The sequence below is a fragment of the Rattus norvegicus genome, chromosome 3, assembly GCF_036323735.1.
Source record: "Rattus norvegicus strain BN/NHsdMcwi chromosome 3, GRCr8, whole genome shotgun sequence".
In the NCBI taxonomy this organism is placed as follows: domain Eukaryota; kingdom Metazoa; phylum Chordata; class Mammalia; order Rodentia; family Muridae; genus Rattus; species Rattus norvegicus.
In genome coordinates this window covers 23,967,528-23,987,834 of record NC_086021.1, presented here as the reverse complement: position 1 = coordinate 23,987,834, position 20,307 = coordinate 23,967,528, and the positions used below count along the sequence as shown (strand labels likewise).

Below are 20,307 nucleotides of genomic sequence, written 5' to 3'. Positions count from 1 at the left end.
TTTTACTGTGTTTTGTTTTAAAAACAAACTTGACTGACTAAGACCAAACAAATTGGGTATAAGTTCAAATACTTTGAGCTATTTAGTAATAATAATTTAATAATTTAATGGGTAATAATTTTAATTTACAAATTTATTTGATTAATCTAGGCTCTACTCTATAAAACTTGCTATATATTGATAGCTGTGTGTCCTCCTCTGTATCCTTCAAAGATGTCTGGCTTCACAGAAGTGTGTGAAGGTTTCTGATTCTATGTCAGGAAAGCACATTACAATTTAAAGTTCCTTGTGATTTTGTGTCTATTCAGTTCTAAGGTTCTCAGTGTTAAAGAAGTCTCCATGCTACCTTTTTCATAAGGAACCTTATGTTGAAAAAATAAAAATTGACAATTTTTGAAGATTCATAAGCATTTCACAATATTTTAAACCAATATCTTCTTATACACATGTCTGTCTATCCATCTATCTGCCTGTCCATCTGTCCATCCATCCATCCCTCTCTATCTATCTTTCTATCAATCTATCTATCTATCTATCTATCTATCTATCCATCCATGTATCTGTCTTCTATCTCATCTATATCTTATAGGTATATCTACATCTATACGTATATTTATAGTTGTGAAAATGTTATTCATTACAAACACTTGTGGTTCCACCTGTGTACAAAAATTATGTTTTAAAGCCACAAAGAGTAAATGAAATGCACGTGTCACTTTGCCAGATGACATGTGCCTTAGAATATTCACATCACAATAGTCCTTCAGCCTGACAACTACAGAATCCTCAGACCTCAGTAGTTTTCTAGCCACTGTAGTCACCAGTTTGGTGTCTAGAGGCAGGAAGGCAAACGAAAATTTCACATTGTTTGATAAGTTCTTCATCGCAGGCTCTACTAAAAAGGTATATATTTATATAATTTGATAGACTTATGGTATCATGAAGTGTTCTGTCTTGATTATTCAAGATCATATGAGATAACTCAACTCATCAGTGGTTTCTTGATAGGGTAATCATTGTAGCAATATTCAGTACCAATCTTCTACAGAAACAAAGTTATCACATGGAGAGGGGTATATTTTGTGCTACACAGGAGAATAATTTCTGTAAAGTTTTAAAAACTGTACAAGTTAGAAGTGAGGATTATTTTATGCTCAATCCAATTACTTTCCCCCCATGGCTGTAGATTTTTATTTTAAGAAACTGGTAAATCTAACCCACAATCTAAGAATTCTATGGTTTTTAAGACATTTTTATTGTTTCCAACATACATTGTGCCCTTTGGAATCTAATGCTCAGAATTTAACACTGACTCAGATGAGACATACACAACTTTCATGACATGGTCATTAACTTAAAATTTTGTTCATGAAGCTGAGGTACTACTATTTTTTAAACATATCTTTACAATACTGCTTGATGTGTGTGATGGCAACTATTGTCTGTTCTCCTTTTGATTCATGTGAGTCCTAAGTCCTTTCTAAGTGAAAGCTATGACATTTCTATACATATTCTTTGAAAGATGTAACATATATTGTGGGATGAATTATAGTCACTTGAGTAACTATATATGTTAAATATCCAAACTGAAAGAGCAGGGCACAATAAAGAAACCACCAAAACAGAAGCCACTCCCTTATTATAGGGAACAATTTTATTATGAATAAGAGAGAAAAATGTTCAGAGGCACATGGAAAATTTCAGAATATAGAAAACAGAAACAGGCTTGACCAAGTCTGGGAAAAGACAAGGAAGACTATCAGAAGAGAGAATGGAGATAGCTTGGTCACGGAAAAGGACTCACAAAGAGAGGAAGGGGATTCTAGCACATGTTAGGAGTTAGTATAATGAAGAAGGGGATGAGGATGTTGGAAAATGTCTGTAACCTAGATGTGGGATTTTAAATTTATACCAAGTATGATTACCTCCTTCAAGAATGAAGGAGGTCAGAATGGAAATTGATATCCTAATATGAACAAGTCAATGGAGAGCCATATGTCCCTTTTGCCACAGTCAGGGGAAATGTCTACCTTTGCTAGACAAGACCAATTTCACAAATTTTTTGATGAATGCTTGTATTTTTTCATTTTTCCTTTTATTTTTCTTGTTGTTTTTTTTGTTTGTAACTATCAGGAATCTTTCTTTCTTGTGTCTTGAACTGGACCGAGCCTGGCAATTGAGATAACCTGATTATTTTCAGCACATCTACTGTTGGGAGCGGCTAAAGATGGCACTGACATCTAGTGGTCGTTTGTGGTATACAACCATTATAGCCGTGTCCCTGGCCTTCCTCTGGCATTTACAAGGCCAGGGTGATATACATGCTAATAAGGTATCTCATACTGCACCAATCCCCAGAGGACAAATTTACAGTCACTGTCTGTCTTGAATTTAAGGCGAGTGCCTTTGTTCCTCGGGGTCCCCATATCAACAATTAGGTGTTCCTGCAATAAAGGCTGCTGAGAAAAATCCGACGGTGTTGCGTCTTTCTTGCTGGTCAGGGTGGGCACAACAATCTACAATATTAGCTCACAAAGGTTTAGTTATAGCATTTTCTCAGAGTATCATATCTGATATGTGACATAATATATATCTACATTAGGATTTATAAAAGTTTCAAAAAATCAGTTATAAAGTAGCAATGAAATAATTTTATTGGAGGGTATCACTACAAGTTTAGGAACTGCATTAAAGTGTTGTAGCATTTAGAGTTTGAGAACCATTGCTCTATATCCTACCAACTACACTTCTTCAAACTATTCCCATGACACTTCTGAAAAGAGTCCCACTTCTGAAAAGATCCTACTTCTTCAATACGTTCCCAATAGTTCCCTTCATCCATGACATAGTTTCTGTTACATTTTAAAGCTGTCTATAGCTCAACAGAATCATGCTTGGAAAACTGAGTCTGCATTTTAACTCCGTTCACCCTTTGAACTACAGTATGAACATTGGTTTTTAACTTATCCACTGAACACTTGTTCTCTAGGTGGAGCTCTGCATCAGGAGAATTTTTTTTCTCCAATATGGACATGACTAAGGAGGAAGATGTAGGAGAAGAAAATCGAACCGTGGTTTGCCAAGGTGCTGCGGTTATCCGAAGAGGCTGGAAAAGAAAGAAACGATATCTGACCTGTTCAATGACATTTTGGTGGTATCCAGTAAACTGTAAGTATACGCATCATGCTTTCCTTACTATAAGAGGCTACTCAGTGGAAAGGCCTTAAGGTACAAAACTGTTTATAACTTCCTTTATTTTTGAGATTATAATTATGTTACATTCTCCTTCTTTTTCCTCTTCCATGTCCTTCCACATCCTTCCATATACCCCTCCTTGTTCTCTTTTGAAATCATGGCTTTCTGGTTTTTTTTATTACTCATTCTTACTCATTATTTTATATGTAAGCTAACATAAGATACACATATATAATAGATATTCATGGATACATATATATGTACAGTTTCTAAGTACTTAAATATAACCTACTCAGTGAGTATACTTTGCTTGTATTTGTGTTTTCAGGAATGTGTATTTGGTATTAGATAGGCAATCTAATTGACAATCCTAGGGGAGATTTCTCTTACTCTCAAGTTTCCTTAGTGGCATATACTTCTTTGAGTAGGGTTGATGCTTACTGGACTACTCCTATATATTTCTCAATTTGTTTTGACACATTCTTTGAGCACATTTAAAAAATTAATTAATTAAGGTACTACTCTGCTGTTTGAATCTGGTGAAAGATTAGCGACAAGCTACCAAGGAGACAGTTATGCAGGCATGTGCCCACATTTCTAGCATTTTTTAAAAACTAACTTAGGAGTATTACAACTGGTAATACTTTCCACCAGGAAAGAGAGCATTCTTCTTCAAGGAAGGGAGGGCAAGGCCAGGCAGTTCCCCAGAAAGCAAGAGCAGATAACTCCCCACAAGGGAGAGGACATGAGGACTAGCTTGACGGTTCTACTCCAAGGAAAACCCAGATAAACACTGGCAAATGCAGGATGCTGGGGTATTCTCAAGTTGTCCCCACTTCCTGTTTAGCATTCTAGGATTTGGAAACCTGCAGGATATACAGAACCAATACAGCACTGAACAGAATCTGATGGCAGCATGAAGTAGCCAAGAAAGGCGCTGCCTGGCAGTCCTCAGGCCTCCTTGACTCCCGCACAACAGGTTCTGTGTCCAGGTGTGCCTCCATGATCATACAGGTTATGCAGAAGGTTGCTAAGCATCAAAAGGAGAGCCATTTGCGTCACAGGACTGCAGAACAAGGTTCCCAAGAACAATATGACTAAAATACGAGGACCTGTTGTGCTCAAGCAGGTCCTAAGAGGCGGACCCCAAGGTCTGCAAGCTGTCTTGGACACCAGTGCTATCTTTGCCATTACTGCCACTGTCACCTCTAGCCAGGTTGTCCCGCTGATAGGCCTCTTCGGAACCAGGAAGTGTGCTATCCTGATTCTCCTTGGAACCAAAAACGACATATCTGCCTTTCTTCAGCACCAGTTGCCTTCTCAGCTCATCTGCCATCTGTGAGAGATCTCGCTTCAGAGCATATGCATCTTCGCCATCTGCATAGTACTTGGGCTCCACCTCACTAACCTGGAAGTTCAGGGTGCTGGAACAGAGGTGCAAGGCTGCTCGGTTGCTCTTCCTGGCATGCAGGGAGACATACTTTGCACTGAAGTCCTCTATCATGGCCTGGGAGGCCTGGTCCATTAGCTTCTTGGCCAGGCCAAAGCTTAGGTGGCAGCGCTTCACAGCCAGTGGGGTGATGTGTCCATGAGGGATGCTATCAGGATCCTCTTCCATTTTGGCCAGAACATAACCCACAATCTTCCCAACCTCATCCTCAGCAATGTAGGAGAGCTGGGCCACGAGAGGCCATGATAGTAGTACTTCATCTAGTAGTTCTCGGGCAGGCAGAGCAGGTTGCAGTGTTGTATGTTTATCAGGTCATATGGCCGAGCCCAGCAGATGCTCATATTGGCGGCAGAAAAGCCTATCAGACTCGGGAGAATCAGAGAGGATGCCACAGAGCACAAGCGACACCAGCACCATTTGCTTTAAGACACCTGGGTTATCCAAACGGAACTCATACGAGATGAGGAAGATCTCTCACTATTTTCCATTTCGTTTCGGCGATGCTGTACAGAACTTTGTATATCTTCATGCAAGTGGGGTCCTAGTCGTGTCCGAAGTAAATGATGACCACGCAGTCCTCCTCTGAAAGGATTGGCCGGTCTACCTGCCAGCCATTGTGTAGATGCGGAAGCATGTACAACATTCTGGACGCGCTTGCACAGCATGACCTCGCGAGCTACCTCTAACCTCGTGTGAGCCCACAGGGCCGGACCAATGGGCAAAGCACCAGTGTGCTTTATGTTTTGATCTGCAATGTTCAAGACTCCACAAGATCCATGGGGCAGGACAGAGGTGCATTGTCCTAGAAGAATGTGAACAAGACAAGATATTATTTATCCTAGACATTCTTCTTCCCAAAATGATCTGATTTTATCTGTGTCTTAAAAGTACACAGATCTATCTCTTCCCAATAATAATGTGTAGTATAATTAAATTTGAAAAATACTTTATATACTCCCACATTTTCTTAAAAATTAGTATTTAATTGAATGATGAAAAGTTACTCATGCAATACTCAAGTAATTGAATGTCTCTGCAGAAGAATATCACTGGTTTTTATAGTCAATTAAAAAGGACTGGTGTCATTAGACCATCAGAGTCAGGTATAATTTTCAGAGTTCAGGAAAATTTCAAATTTGCATTCTAATCTTTCATGAGAAGTGCTCATGGCATATTGATATTATATTGAGTGTAGTTGATGGAATCACAGGGATTGTGTAGCGTGTGCCTTCTGCTCTAATCAAACATACACCAAAATTCAAATTTTTTTCCACATGAAAAGTTCATGCATACTCCATATTTGGGCTCTTTTCATTCTTCTATCCAAATTCTTAGTGTCATCACACAGTTGACTCAAATAACACAAACACAAGTTTTATGAGCATTCTAGGCTCTGTGACTTTGCTCTTTACATGGAAAAGCATTTGTCATAGACTCTGACAAAGAGAAGATCACCTTTTGTTCTTTGAATGTTTTCTATTCCTCTGGTAAAATCTCAAAAGTTTGTTATTTAATACTTAGGGTTTCTCTCTTATCAAATATGAGAAATATTATATTTAGGGATGGTAAAGTGTCACATGACAGCACGGCAGTACAAAAATTAGGTCATTTAGAGGTGGAATCGTGTAGAGACTGCCAAATATACCTATACCATAATTGATGACCACAGACGTAAGATATTTTTATGTATAATAACCTTAAAAATCTTACCATTTATCATGACTCTAATATTTTTCAATTTCACAGTTCCATGGAACAGACCATTTGGTAGTATTTCTTTCTACAAAGGTATTTTACTTTTGTTAATATTTTAATTCCTTGGTGATATAGGAATGGTAGTATGTGCTTCGATATACATATATATATGTATGTATGTATATATATGTATATATACACATTTGATATTCTGTCTCGAAATCAGTTGTTAATTAGATGGGCAATGGAAAGTGTTTTGCATTCTCCTGTCCATTCCTTATTTTATTTAATTTGGTGGAAGTTCTGCATTTATTATTTCCTCTTCGTATTAGAGTAAACAGTACTCTCAAGTCTTATTTTAAGTTCCACTAAGTAGATGTCACTCTATCATACACATTCCAACCATCTGCTGCTTCCTCCTTGAGGTCAAGCAAATTTCTATTCTTCTGTTTGTTTCAGGCACATCATTTTGAGGACTGGCTATACTACTTAGGTCAATGTGTTATTACCTGACTATATCTGTTTCTGAAACATTTTTGAGTATTCACCAGTCAAATAATGAATATTGCTGAACTTATTTTCTTATATTGAAAGCTATGATGATTCTGAAAAAATATTAACAGGGATTAGCTTGAAATATGCTCCTAATTAATCTTGCTGTATTGTATATTTTTGTTGCATTTCACAGATCCATTCGTGAAGCCAAGAAACACAACAAAATGGAACTTCCCATGCGGATATTCACTGAGAACATTGCAGGCTGTGACACTGTATGTGAATACAAAACCAAAACTAATATTCCATGTTCATGACTAGGAGAGAGACAGTTTGTAAAGTAATGGAAGATGGAGACATAAGAAGAGCATGGATGGGGAGAGCAGGACAGAGGGAGAGAGGGACAGAGGGACAGAGAGACTGAGGGAGAGAATTTAGACAGTATTGTGTGGAACTAATTAAATTATTTTACATTAAATTATATTAAATTATATCTGTAGTCAATGCAGACATAGGATTCTCATATGTGATGTGTAGAGAGCAACATGAAACAAGACTGATTCATGTACTAGAGATCCAAAAAGAGGAAATACTTTTTGTTAACTCACTGAAAATTGAACCAAATATTTCCAACAGCATATATTTCCAAGTGGAGTATTATTAGTACAATTAAATTGCTCCCTGCTGAATACTTATTGCTTATATATAAACTTGTGTGTTGTTTCCTCTATTCCTTATTCATTTTAAAATATTTATGTCTAGTAAACAATTTTTATTATATAATATTATCATAAAGCATTATTGATATACCTAAGTGTTATAACCATAACACTCCATACCTAACTGTTCAATGATATATTAGCTCTTTATCTCCATTCCTAAGTGTTCAATGACATATTAGGTCTTTATCTCCATTCTGTGCTCTTTCTCTAAGTCTCTTACTATGCATCCTTATACCTTCCTCTGAATACCAGCTACAAAGTCATGGCTTTCATCCTCATGTTTATTTGAATAATCTAGTCATGAGGGTATCTTTGCATGTGACTTCTGTTCAGAAATTACCTTTATAAATTTAACAGTGGTGTGTGTATGTGTGTGTGTGTGTGTGTGTGTGTGTGTGTGTGTGTGTGTGTGTGTGTTCATCTTTGTGTATGGTGTTTAGGATAAAACTCACAACCTCACAATACTATACAGTAGTTCTATCATTGAGATAAACATAAATATCTATTGAATAATTGTCTATTTTTCTCAGGCTTATATTATTGTTCACTTCCCAGTATTGGGTTTAGTGCAGATCAAAAATTTAACTACTATGTAACATGTAGACATTTCCTACTGTAAAGCAGAATAGACTGTGACTCAGGGATCACCACCTCTCTGCCTTTCATAAATGCTAATGGGTACACCTAGAGTCAGTGTTCTAACATGTCACTGTGGACACTTCACTAGACTTACAAAGGGCACTATAATGAAGATATTTTAGATCACCAAGCAATTTCTTACTCATATCAGGTCCACGTTACACAAAACAGTAACTAAAAATAGTATAAAATAGATTTTGAGTCAGTGACATAAATCAGGGAACACTCATTAGCTTGGCTGAACCATATATGTCCTCAGGACAGAGAAGAGCAGAAGAGCAGCACGTCCCATAGGGAAATGGTCTCTTGCCTCTGCTGTTTGACTTTAGCTGTGGCAAATGCTCAGCATTGTACACTTTTGTGACTTAGATCCATTTGCTTTAACATGAACATTTTTACTAATTCCCTCCCATGACTCTAGTGCTTTAATATTTTATCCTACCATAATTATTAAAAACCTTTCGTGTAGTTCAGAAGATTGGTAATAGATAATTATAACTTTTATTCATGTTATATGTTTATATCCTTTTTGTCTTTGAAGAGATATTATCAGATCATCAAAACATTCTTCTACCTTTCTTAGATATCTTCCCTTATTTTCTTTCTTCATATTCTCTAGTCAGTATTCAGAAATAATTCTTCATATATATAATTATATATATATAAATTTTTTAGTAGTTTTCATTGATTTTTTTGTTTATACTTTAGCCTTTTCTTTTATCGTTTGAAAATTCTTTGAATCATCAATGTATTTCATTACACTTAAGATAAACCTGTAAAGTTTTTCTATGGATAAATTAGGAAAATGTTTTAATCCTATTTTTATATTAGGATTTTTCCGCCTAATTTTTTTTCTTTACTCTTAAGATTGAATGTAGATCTCTCAGACACTGCTTATATTTTAAAATAGATAGATGCAGATGATTTTAGAATTATCTTTATTTGATAATTTCATGTAAGTATAGAAATGCCAAATCCCCCGCACAATCACACGATATCCCCAAACCTTTCCCTATATTCATGTTCTTTCCTTTTCTTGACTTTAATAATTACCAATGTATAAAATATTGACTTTTGGTCTTAGCATTGTATAGAAAACACCTGCACTGTCCTCATGAGTCAATGCTTATGCCATGGCTGGGGGACAGCATTTTACTACATGCCTCCATGATTTTAGTAATCTGTTTTAAAATTCATACCTTGTTAGTGATAGTATCACCTCACTGTTGCACATTTAGTCTATTAATATGTAATTTCAATATTTACAGTTATTATTTCTATCTGAAGATATAGGCAAATATATTTACGTTAAATGTTTTTTTATTTGTCTTTGAAAAATTAAAACATTTTATTCCTCATAGAAGGAGCATGTGAACTATCCTAAGGTTGATCTTCTCTCTTAAGAACTGTTTACCGCCGGCCCGCAGCAGCTCTCTGCTCCCAAACCCCGTAGGAGAGAGACCTCACCGCCTGATCAGGTGGGCACTCCTGAGGCTGCAGAGCAGAGGAGACCACCAACACTGCCCACCCCTGTCCACATCCCTGGCCCAAGAGGCAACTGTATAAGGCCTCTGGGTTCCCGTAGGGGAGGGCCCGGGAGCGGCAGGACCCCTGCGCCTGAGACACCGCCAGAACCTGAAGGAAACAGACCGGATAGACAGTTCTCTGCACCCAAATCCCGTGGGAGGGAGAGCTGAACCTTCAGAGAGGCAGACACGCCTGGGAAACCAGAAGAGACTGCACTCTGTGCACATCCAGACGCCAGAGGAAAACACCAAACGTCATCTGGAACCCTGGTGCACGGAGGCTCCCGGAAAGAGCGGCGCAGATCTTTCCGGTTGCTGCCGCCGCGGAGAGGACTTAGGCAGTACCCCACGAGCAAACTTGAGCCTTGGAACCGCAGGTAGGACCAACTTTTCCCCTGCAAGAAACCTGCCTGGTGAACTCAAGACACAGGCCCACAGGAACAGCTGAAGACCTGTAGAGAGGAAAAACCACACGCCTGAAAGCAGAACACTCTGTCCCCATAACTGGCTGAAAGAAAACAGGAAAACAGGTCTACAGCACTCCTGACACACAGGCTTATAGGACAGTCTAGCCACAGTCAGAAATAGCAGAACAAAGTAACACTAGAGATAATCTGATGGCGAGAGGCAAGCGCAGGAACCCAATCAACAGAAACCAAGACTACATGGCATCATCGGAGCCCAATTTTCCCACCAAAGCAAACACGGAATATCCAAACACACCAGAAAAGCAAGATCTAGTTTCAAAATCATATTTGATCATGATGCTGGAGGACTTCAAGAAAGACATAAAGAACTCCCTTAGAGAACAAGTAGAAGCCTACAGAGAGGAATTGCAAAAATCCCTGAAAGAATTCCAGGAAAACACAAACAGTTGAAGGAATTAAAAATGGAAATAGAAGCAATCAAGAAAGAACACATGGAAACAACCCTGGACATAGAAAATCAAAAGAAAAGACAAGGAGCTGTAGATACAAGCTTCACCAACAGAATACAAGAGATGGAAGAGAGAATCTCGGGAGCAGAAGATACCATAGAAATCATTGACTCAACTGTCAAAGATAATGTAAAGCAGGAAAAGCTACTGGTCCAAAACATACAGGAAATCCAGGACTCAATGAGAAGATCAAACCTAAGGATAATAGGAATAGAAGAGAGTGAAGACTCCCAGCTCAAAGGACCAGTAAATATCTTCAACAAAATCATAGAAGAAAACTTCCCTAACCTAAAAAAAGAGATACCCATAGGCATACAAGAAGCCTACAGAACTCCAAATAGATTGGACCAGAAAAGAAACACCTCCTGTCACATAATTGTCAAAACACCAAACGCACAAAATAAAGAAAGAATATTAAAAGCAGTAAGGGAAAAAGATCAAGTAACATATAAAGGCAGACCTATCAGAATCACACCAGACTTTTCGCCAGAAACTATGAAGGCCAGAAGATCCTGGACTGATGTCATACAGACCCTAAGAGAACACAACTGCCAGCCCAGGTTACTGTATCCTGCAAAACTCTCTATTAACATAGATGGAGAAACCAAGATATTCCATGACAAAACCAAATTTACACAATATCTTTCTACAAATCCAGCACTACAAAGGATAATAAATGGTAAAGCCCAACATAAGGAGGCAAGCTATACCCTAGAAGAAGCAAGAAACTAATCGTCTTGGCAACAAAACAAAGAGAATGAAAGCACACAAACATAACCTCACATCCAAATATGAATATAACGGGAAGCAATAACCACTATTCCTTAATATCTCTTAACATCAATGGCCTCAACTCCCCAATAAAAAGACATAGATTAACAACCTGGATACGCAATGAGGACCCTGCATTCTGTTGCCTACAGGAAACACACCTCAGAGACAAAGACAGACACTACCTCAGAGTGAAAGGCTGGAAAACAACTTTCCAAGCAAATGGTCAGAAGAAGCAAGCTGGAGTAGCCATTCTAATATCAAATAAAATCAATTTTCAATTAAAAGTCATCAAAAAAGATAAGGAAGGACACTTCATATTCATCAAAGGAAAAATCCACCAAGATGAACTCTCAATCCTCATCTTCGGTTGGTTTATATACAAGTGTGCAATTTCTAGGCTTGAAAGTAAAATGATGCTATCTGGTGCTGGATAGAGGAGCCTTATTTTTTATTATGACAGCTTGCTTATTTGGTAACATGGTGATTTGGTTGAACACAATAAAGTACAGTAGTAACTGATCTCCCCTTCTTCCTGGATGAGTGAGGAGATGATTAAATGTTGATGTCAGCATCCTTGAGCATATTCAGATGAGCTTCTGCTTCTGTTGAAAAGGATGCTGTATTTGATGGTGGTCCGAAGCTTTGAAGCACTACTTGGCATCTCCTTCCTTGGAGGTCTCACTGTTTAAACATAACAGATTTGATAGCTTGTTGGTAAGGTGAGGTCCAGCTTGTCTCCACTAGGTCATCTTCATGTGAATCCGGTGGTTATACGGTTTTGTTCTAGGGATATTTCATTTTTTTAATAACGGTTTTAGCTGACATTCATGGAGAGAATGAATCCTTAGAACTGTGCCACTAGTGAAAGGAAATCCTGTCTAGAGTATATTTCTTTACAAAGCTGTGTCACACCATCCTTTGGGCCCTCTGCTGGAAAAGTAGAATCAAGTCTCAAATAATGCCTTTTAAACTGTATCCTCTAGTATTATAGATGTAGGACAGTACTGTATCATACCTCTGTGGATGTAAAATAGCTTGTACCTGCTTTATGATACGTAGTAGTGACCGTGCTTTATCAGAGCTGTTTTAATGATGTTGCTCAGAATGTTTTCTTTCCAGATGATGATTGAGAAGCTAATTTAAAAAAAAAAAATGGTGCCAGGTACCACAAGAGTAACAGAACTGTGCTGTTTTCTCGGGTTTTGTTTTTTTACTTTTTTTTTTTTTTTAATGGAGTGTGCTGGATGTCTCTACAGTTTTGTTCAGATGACTGCAGAACCTGGAAAAGCTGTTGCTGCTGTTGATGCATAACACACTGCTATTATTGGTCTTTTTATATAAATATAAATATATATATACAGATATATAATTTGAATTTTTGGAAACTTTAGCTCTGCTGTCAACTTTGGAAAAAAGTATCCCCGTTTACTGTGTTGAGTTGGCACTGTACAGAAATTAACAGCCATATTGGTCTAGAAATGTTGAACTTAAGTTTTTTCCATTTGTACAGGGGTAACACACTGTATTAAATATGTAAGGTCTTATCTACGTGCGTTTGATTACAAAAACTAATAAAGTATTCTCTAAATTTAAAAAAAAATAAATCTAATTGATCAATAAAAAAAAAAGAACTGTTTACCTTTCTGTGGTTCATCATGAGTCAAGAAATATTTTAGCATTTATAATAAAACTACCAGTTCTATTTTAGTTTTCATGCTTTCAAAATGTTATTTGTAGAAATATTTTATTTAAAAAGTCTCTTTGTCTTGAAATCTGTTTTACAAACAAAATCACCATCAGAAAGAGATGTACACATCTTTGCAAACATTAATTAGACATTAATATGTTTCTAATGCTGTGAAAACAAAATGTTTACAATAATGTGAATTAAAGTCCCATGTGAATTATTACTCTATCTCATGTGCAGAATTCTTTATAATAAAACTTTGTTATCTTAAAATTATACCAATGTTTTCAGACATTCATCAAAATATCAGAAGCTTTACTTTTCTTTAAATGTTCAATGCTTCCATGTGTGTGTGTTTCTGTCTCTATGTGTGTGTGTGTGTGTGTGTGTGTGTGTGTTCCTATGAGTATGTGGTTTATGAATATATGTACATATTTCAATGTGCCATATTGGTGTAAGAAGGAAACTTGCAGGTGATTATTTCCTTCTGGCATGTATGATTTCTGAGCCCTGATCTATATTTTCACCCATAGGTGATTAATTTTACATTCTGAACAAAACCTTAAATTTGTTCCTTTCTTGTTACATTCCAACCACAAGATCAGAGCTGGTTTTTTTTTTCATATTCTAAGATGCTTTTGCATAATTGTTAGCCTTTGCATAAAAAGATACAAAGTCAGTTAGTGTAAGTTGTCCTTTTCATAAAATTCTACTAAGCTGACATGTAACATTGGGGTCTTGGATGAATCATCAGAAGCACTCAAACATACACACGAACACACACACACAAACACACACATACACACACACAGGCACACACACACACATGCAAACACACCACAGACACAGACACACTCACTCATATTATTTTCAAAGTAATACATTATGCATGGCAGTTGATTAATAAAAAGTAAAAATTAAAAAGTAATGAATGAAACCTTTGTAAAAGAGATGGTTCGTGAAGTGGTTTTCTTAGGTTTGGGTTCATGGTTGTTATGGATAGGGAGAGAGCACATGTGCTGTGTTTCTCATTTAAGGGACTGAAACAGATACTTACAGATAGATACTTACAATCCTCATCAAAGATAACTGATAATATAGATACTAACTTCATAAAAATATACTTATGTACTCACTGTCTGGTTATTTATTAGATTTCCAGTACATCAGTGGTTTCTTGTCCGATTACTATGCTTTGATTTCATGCTATATTCTTGCTGCTGTCTTCCTTGGTCTCTGGAGCAGATTCTAAATGTAGGAGGCAGTAGAGAGCTAATAGTACAAGTACCTTGTTTTTTCCTGGGAGTGTTAAGAAATGGGGTCTTGTTTCTAATATATTCATTTTGGATCCCTAGATCTATCACCATAAAAGAATTCAACGCTCTATATCTGTATGCCATCTAAGTATTTACAAACCCTGATATAAGAGTGCTCACTAATTTTAATTTTTATAAAAATAATTGTGCTGCTTCCCAACCTCATTTTCCTAGAACTGTGCATATGAAGCACATGGAAGTAAGGCTGTAATGATGGAAGTCCAGTTGGAGAGGAAGCAAACATCTCTGCTCTCTTTTTAAGTGTCCTCCCTGACTACGTTCTGCCATAATGAAAGAGAAATCAGGATGCTGAGCTCTAGCACCCATGGCTTCTCAGTCACCCTTTATCATACGCAACCTGTTACAGTTATGTTTGATTTTTCAGTACCCAAGAACTAAATTCTAATATAAATATGTTAGACTGAGTGTCTTCCAGACTTAGCCTATGGGAAGAAAATGAGTTCTACATTAGAGGAGTTGTTACAGATTATAAATTGTAAATAATGATTAGATCATATTAATTTTGTATTCATGAGCTTTCAGGTTATTTTATAGCATTTTTCTCTCTGTGCATTCTATAGCCTCTGTATGTGACAGCAACAAACTTTGATATGGTGAATGACATAATCAGCAAGGTATTACCAATGATAAGAAAGCATGTAAGTTACTTTCAATCTATTTTGAGTTAAAATTGAATTTTGCTTTTGAGATTCACATATGTGGAAATGTGTAAATACAGATGAAATTTGATCATGATACATTTACAAATCATATTTTACAAATGGCTCCTTTTTTATTTTATTTGTTAGGTATAAATTTCTTTTTTTATTAACTTGAGTATTTCTTATTTACATTTTGAGTGTTATTCCCTTTCCCAGTTTAAGGGCCAACATCCCCCTAACCCTTCCCTCTCCCCTTCTTTATGGGTGTTCCACTCCCCATCCTCCCCCGATTGCCACTCTCCCCACAACAATCACGTTCACTGGGGGTTCAGTCTTAGCAGGACCCAGGGCTTCCCTTACACTAGTGATCTTACTAGGATATTCAATGCTACCTATGAGGTCAGAGTCCAGGGTCAGTCCATGTATAGTCTTTAGGTAGTGGCTTAGTCTCTGGAAGCTCTGGTTGCTTGGCATTGTTGTTCATATGGGGTCTCGAGCCCCTTCAAGCTTTCCAGTTCTTTCTCTGATTCTTTCAACGGGGGTCCTGTTTTCAGTTCAGTGGTTTGCTGCTGGCAATCGCCTATGTATTTGCTGTATTCTAGTAGGGTCTCTCAGGAGAGATCTATATCCGGCTCCTGTCTGCCTGCACTTCGTTGCTTCATCCATCTTGTCTAATTGGGTGGCTATGTATGGGCCACATGTGGGGCAGGTTCTGAATGGGTGTTCCTTCTGTCTCTGTTTTAATCTTTGCCTCTCTATTCCCTGCCAAGGGTATTCCTGTTCCCCTTTTAAAGAAGGAGTGAAGCATTCACATTTTGATCATCCATCTGGAGTTTCATGTGTTCTAGGCATCTAGGGTAATTCAAGCATTTGGGCTAATAGCCACTTATCAATGAGTGCATACCATGTGTGTTTTTCTGTGATTGGGTTACCTCAGCCAGGATGATATTTTCCAGTTCCAACCATTTGCCTACGAATTTCATAAGGTCATTGTTTTTGATAGCTGAGTAATATTCCTTTGTGTATATGTACCACATTTTCTGTATTCATTCCTCTGTTGAAGGGCATCTGGGTTCTTTCCAGCTTCTGGCTCTTATAAATAAGGCTGATGTGAACATAGTGGAGGACATGTCTTTTTTATATGTTGGGGCATCTTTTGGGTATATGCCCAAGAGAGGTATAGCTGGATCCTCAGGCAGTTCAATGTCCAATTTTCTGAGGAACCTCCAGACAGATTTCCAGAATCGTTGTACCAGTCTGCAATCCCACCAACAATGGAGGAGTGTTCCTCTTTCTCCACATCCTCGCCAGCATTTGCTGTCACCTGAGTTTTTGTACTTAGCCGTGCTCACTGGTTTGAGGTGAAATCTCAGGGTTGTTTTGATTTGCATTTCCCTTATGACTAAAGATGTTGAACATTTCTTTAGGTTGTTTCTCAGCCATTCGGCATTCCTCAGCTGTGAGATCTTTGTTTAGCTCTGAACCCCATTTTTAATAGGGTTATTTGTCTCCCTGTGGTCTAACTTCTTGAGTTCTTTGTATATTTTGGATATAAGGCCTCTATCTGTTGTAGGATTGGTAAAGATCTTTTCCCAATCTGTTGGTTGCCGTTTTGTCCTAACCACAGTGTCCTTTGCCTTACAGAAGCTTTGCAGTTTTATGAGATCTCATTAGTCGATTCTTCATCTTAGAGCATAAGCCATTGGTGTTTTGTTCAGGAAATTTTTTCCAGTGCCCATGTGATCCAGATGCTTCCCTAGTTTTTCTTCTATTAGTTTGAGTGTGTCTGGTTTGATGTGGAGGTCCTTGATCCACTTGGACTTAAGCTTTGTACAGGGTGATAAGCATGGATCGATCTGCATTCTTCTACATGTTGACCTCCAGTTGAACCAGCACCATTTGCTGAAAATGCTATCTTTTTTCCATTGGATGGTTTTGGCTCCTTTGTCAAAAATCAAGTGCCCATAGGTGTGTGGGTTCATTTCTGGTTCTTCAATTCTGTTCCATTGGTCGTTCTGTCTGTCTCTGCACCAATACCATGCAGTTTTTATCACTATTGCTTTGTAATACTGCTTGAGTTCAGGGATAGTGATTCCCCCCGAAGTCCTTTTATTTTTGAGGATAGTTTTAGCTATCCTGGGTTTTTGTTATTCCAGATGAATTTGCAAATTGTTCTGTCTAACTCTTTGAAGAATTGGATTGGTATTTTGATGGGGATTGCATTGAATCTGTAGATCGCTTTTGGTAAAGTGGCCATTTTTTCTATATTAATCCTGCCGATCCATGAGCATGGGAGATCTTTCCATCTTCTGAGGTCTTCCTCAATTTCTTTCTTCAGAGTCTTGAAGTTCTTATTGTACAGATCTTTTACTTGCTTGGTTAAAGTCACACCGAGGTACTTTATATTATTTGGGTCTATTATGAAGGGTGTCGTTTCCCTAATTTCTGTCTTGGTTTGTTTCTCTTTTGTATAGAGGAAGGCTACTGATTTATTTGAGTTAATTTTATACCCAGCCACTTTGCTGAAGTTGTTTATCAGCTTTAGTAGTTCTCTGGTGGATCTTTGGGATCACTTAAATATACTATCATATCATTTGCAAATAGTGATATTTTGACTTCTTCTTTTCCGATCTGTATTCCCTTGACCTCCTTTTGTAGTCTGATTGCTCTGGCTAGAACTTCAAGAACTATATTGAATAAGTAGGGAGAGAGTGGGCAGCCTTGTCCAGTCCCTGATTTTAGTGGGATTGCTTCAAGTTTCTCTCCATTTAGTTTAATGTTAGCAACTGGTTTGCTGTATATGGCATTTACTATGTAGTTTAGGTATGGGCCTTGAATTCCTATTCTTTCCAGGACTTTTAGCATGAAGGGGTGTTGAATTTTGTCAAATGCTTTCTCAGCATCTAATGAAATGATCATGTGGTTTTGTTCTTTCAGTTTGTTTATATAATGGATCATGTTGATGGTTTTCCATATATTAAACCATCCCTGCATGCCTGGGATGAAGCCTACTTGGTCATGGTGGATGATTGTTTTGATGTTCTCTTGGATTCGGTTTGCCAGAATTTTATTGAGTATTTTTGCATCGATATTCATAAGGGAAATTGGTATGAAGTTCTCTTTCTTTGTTGGGTCTTTTTGTGGTTTAAGTATAAGAGTAATTGTGGCTTCATAGAAGGAATTCAGTAGTGCTTCATCTGTTTCAGTTTTGTGGAATAGTTTGGATAGTATTGGTATGAGGTCTTCTATGAAGGTCTGATAGAATTCTGCACTAAACCCGTCTGGACCCAGGCTCTTTTTGGTTGGGAGACCTTTAATGACTGCTTCTATTTCCTTAGGAGTTATGGGATTGTTTAACTGGTTTATCTGTTCCTGATTTAACTTCGGTACCTGGTATCTGTCTAGTAAACTGTCCATTTCCTGCAGATTTTCAAGTTTTGTTGAATATAGGCTTTTATAGTAAGGTCTGATGATTTTTTGAATTTCCTCTGATTCTGTAGTTATGTCTCCCTTTTCATTTCTGATTTTGTTAATTTGGACACACTCTCTGAGTCCTCTCGTTAGTCTGGCTAAGGGTTTACCTATCTTGTTGATTTTCTCAAAGAACCAACTTTTGCTTCTGTTGATTCTTTCTATGGTCCTTTTTGTTTCTACTTGGTTGATTTCAGCTCTGAGTTTGATTATTTCCTGCCTTCTACTCCTCCTGGGTGTATTTGCTTCTTTTTGTTCTATAGCTTTTACGTGTGCTGTCAAGCTGCTGAGTTATGCTCTTTCCTGTTTCTTTCTGCAGGCCCTCAGAGCAATGAGTTTTCCTCTTAGCACAGCTTTCATTGTGTCCCATAATTTTTGGTATGTTATACCTTCATTTTCACTAAATTCTAAGAAGTCTTTAATTTCCTTCTTTATTTCTTCCTTGTCCAGGTTATCATTGAGTAGAGCATTGTTCAATTTCCACTTGTATGTGGGCATTCTTCCCTTATTGTTTTTGAAGACCAGCTTTAGGCCATTGTGGTCTGATAGCACGCATGGGATTATTTCTATCTTTCTGTACCTGTTGAGGCCCATTTTTGACCAATTATATGGTCAATTTTGGAGAAAGTACCATGAGGATCTGAAAAGAATGTATATCCTTTTGATTTAGGATAGAATGTTCTATAAATATCTGTTAAGTCCATTTGGTTCATGACTTCTCTTAGACTGTCTACGTCTCTGTTTAATTACTCTTTCCATGATCTGTCCATTGATGAGAGTGGGGTGTTGAAATCTCCTACTATTATTGTGTGAGGTGCAATGTGTGTTTTGAGCTTTAGTAAGGTTTCTTTTACGTATATAGGTGCCCTTGTTTTGGGGGCATAAATATTTAGGATTGAGAGTTCATCTTGGTGGATTTTTCCATTGATGAATATGAAGTGTCCTTCCTTATTTTTTTGATGACTTTTAGTTGAAAATTGATTTTATTTGATATTAGAATGGCTATTCCAGCTTGCTTCTTCCGACCATTTGCTTGGAAATTTGTTTTCCAGCCTTTCACTCTGAGGTAGTGTCTGTCTTTGTCTCTGAGGTGTGTTTCCTGTAGGCAGCAGAATGCAGGGTCCTCGTTGCATATCAATTTTTTTAATCTATGTCTTTTTATTGGGGAGTTGAGGCCATTGATGTTGAGAGATATTAAGGAATAGTGATTATTGCTTCCTGTTACATTCATATTTGGATGTGAGGTAATGTTTGTGTGCTTTTTTTTCTCTTTGTTTTGTTGTCAAGACGATTAGTTTCTTGCTTCTTCTAGGGTGTAGCTTGACTCCTTATGTTGGGCTTTGCCATTTATTATCCTTTGTAGTGCTGGATTTGTAGAAAGATATTGTGTAAATTTGGTTTTGCCATGGAATATCTTGGTTTCTCCATCTATGTTAATTGAGAGTTTTGTAGGATACAGTAACCTATGCTGGCTTTTGTGTTCTCTTAGGGTCTGTATGTCATCTGTCCAGGATCTTCTGGCTTTCTTAGTTTCTAGCATAACATCTGGTGTGATTCTGATAGGTCTGCCTTTATATGTTACTTGACCTTTTTCCCTTACTGCTTTTAATATTCTTTCTTTATTTTTTGCGTTTGGTATTTTGACTATTATGTGACAGGAGTAGTTTCTTTTCTGGTCCAATCTATTTGGAGTTCTGTAGACTTCTTATATGCTTATGGGTATCCCTTTCTTTAGGTT

At 37.4% G+C, this 20,307-nt stretch overlaps 3 pseudogenes; 1 reads left to right on the top strand and 2 right to left on the bottom strand.

Moving 5' to 3' along the window:
- Window positions 1-4,160: 4,160 nt before the first annotated feature.
- Naa11-ps22 (N(alpha)-acetyltransferase 11, NatA catalytic subunit, pseudogene 22) lies at window positions 4,161-5,088 on the bottom strand (annotated as a pseudogene).
- An 8-nt stretch (window positions 5,089-5,096) lies between these two features.
- Window positions 5,097-5,288, bottom strand: Txnl4a-ps17 (thioredoxin-like 4A, pseudogene 17; annotated as a pseudogene).
- A 1,107-nt stretch (window positions 5,289-6,395) lies between these two features.
- The window catches only part of LOC120101869 (uncharacterized), a 60,520-nt pseudogene continuing 46,608 nt past the window's right edge, over window positions 6,396-20,307 (top strand).